This window comes from Stenella coeruleoalba (assembly GCF_951394435.1).
Source record: "Stenella coeruleoalba genome assembly, chromosome: 18".
NCBI lineage: Eukaryota > Metazoa > Chordata > Mammalia > Artiodactyla > Delphinidae > Stenella > Stenella coeruleoalba.
The window spans coordinates 23,377,683-23,379,334 of NC_137164.1; the positions used below are offsets into that span (position 1 = coordinate 23,377,683).

The 1,652-nt window shown below is 41.8% G+C and overlaps 1 pseudogene across 1 annotated transcript; it reads left to right on the forward strand.

Moving 5' to 3' along the window:
• The first annotated feature begins 497 nt into the window (after positions 1-497).
• On the forward strand, positions 498-1,311 carry LOC307176596 (dihydrofolate reductase-like; annotated as a pseudogene). The gene is made up of 2 exons: positions 498-586; positions 696-1,311. The product of its transcript is annotated as a dihydrofolate reductase-like (transcript).
• The last annotated feature ends 341 nt before the right edge of the window (positions 1,312-1,652 follow it).

A 1,652-nucleotide genomic window follows, 5' to 3' on the forward strand; every position in this document is an offset into this window, starting at 1 on the left:
TGACCCACAAGTATTGAGGACGTTGGTGAACTAAGTAAATAAATTGGATTGGAACCCACACGTCATTCATTCACTCATCCATTCATATATTCGATAAATATGTGTTAAGCATCTGTTAGGTATCAGACACTCTACTCGGCACTGAGTCTACAATGCCAAGTAAATAAATAAGATACAGTAAGTCCCCTACATACAAACCTTCAAGTTATGAACTTTCAAAATGTGAACGTGCGTTCGCATGTCCAATCACATAAGTTAGTTCACGTGTCTGGAGTACACTGTCACGTGTGCATCCTCTACAAGTGGTTGTGCTTTTATGTACTTTACTGTACAGTACTGTATAGAGTACAGTAGTACAGTACCTTTATTTTAAGTGCAGGATGTCCAGAAGCAAGCGTAAAAACAGCGATGTTGTAGCTGGTACTGCTAAGAAGTACAAAGGGATAACAGTGGAAACAAAAGTAAAAATAATTGAGAGAGTGGAGTGAGGCGACAAGATGGTGGACGTGGTTCATTCTTATAACATGAATCGTTCAACCACCGGCACGATTCTAAAGAACAAGAACAAGATCATGGAATGTGTAAAGTCTGCCATGCCGATGATGTCAACAATAATATAGAAGAAGCGTGGAAAAGTGATGGAGGAATTTCGCGCCAAGCTGGCAGGTAATCCCCGCGTCAGTGTGACACCCTAGCTCGGAAGTGTTTTCTGCCGCTGTCGTGGTTCATCCACTAAACTGCATGGTCGCTGTGTACATGGGCAGAACATGGGCATCGGCAAGAACAGGGACCTGCCCTGGCCCCTGCTCAGGAATGAATACAGGTATTTCCAGAGAATGACCACAACCTCTTCAGTAGAAGGTAAACAGAATTTGGTGATTATGGGTAGGAAAACCTGGTTCGCCATTCATTCCAGAGAAGAATCGACCTTTAAGGGACAGAATTAACATAGTTCTCATTAGAGAACTCAAGGAACCTCCACAGGGAGCTCATTTTCTTGCCAAAAGTCTGGATGACGCCTTAAAACTTACTGAGCGACCAGAATTAACAAATAAAGTGGACATGGTTTGCATAGTGGCGGGCAGTTCTGTTTATAAGGAAGCCACGAACAAGCCAGGCCACCTTAGACTATTCGTGACAAGGATCATGCAGGAATTTGAAAGTGACACATTTTTTCCAAAAATTGATTTGGAAAAATATAAACTTATCCCAGAATATCCAGGTGTTCTTTCTGACGTCCAGGAGGAGAAAGGCATTAAGTACAAATTTGAAGTATATGAAAAGAACGATAAATGTGAAAGTGTTTTCTGATCTATTTCAAGCCTCCTCCTACCCCCCCCCCAAATTATGTATTTTTTGTTATAGAGACTTTGTTGATTTTAGATCCATGGATAATTATTTCTAAGCAAAGCACTTTTATTCCCCATTAATCTTAACTAGACTCTATCAGATACCATTTGTGAAACATTTCTTGCTGTAACTGTCTGAATACCCATCAGGAGTCAAGAATAGGTGACCAGCACCTGCCTAGGGCAGAATATCTACCAAGACAGCCCAAAGTGGGAGACTCCCCTGGTAGCATGAGTTGAAACAACCAGAGCCCATAGAGCTAGGAGCTAGGCAGATGGGTCCAAAGGTCAGAAATGGATTAT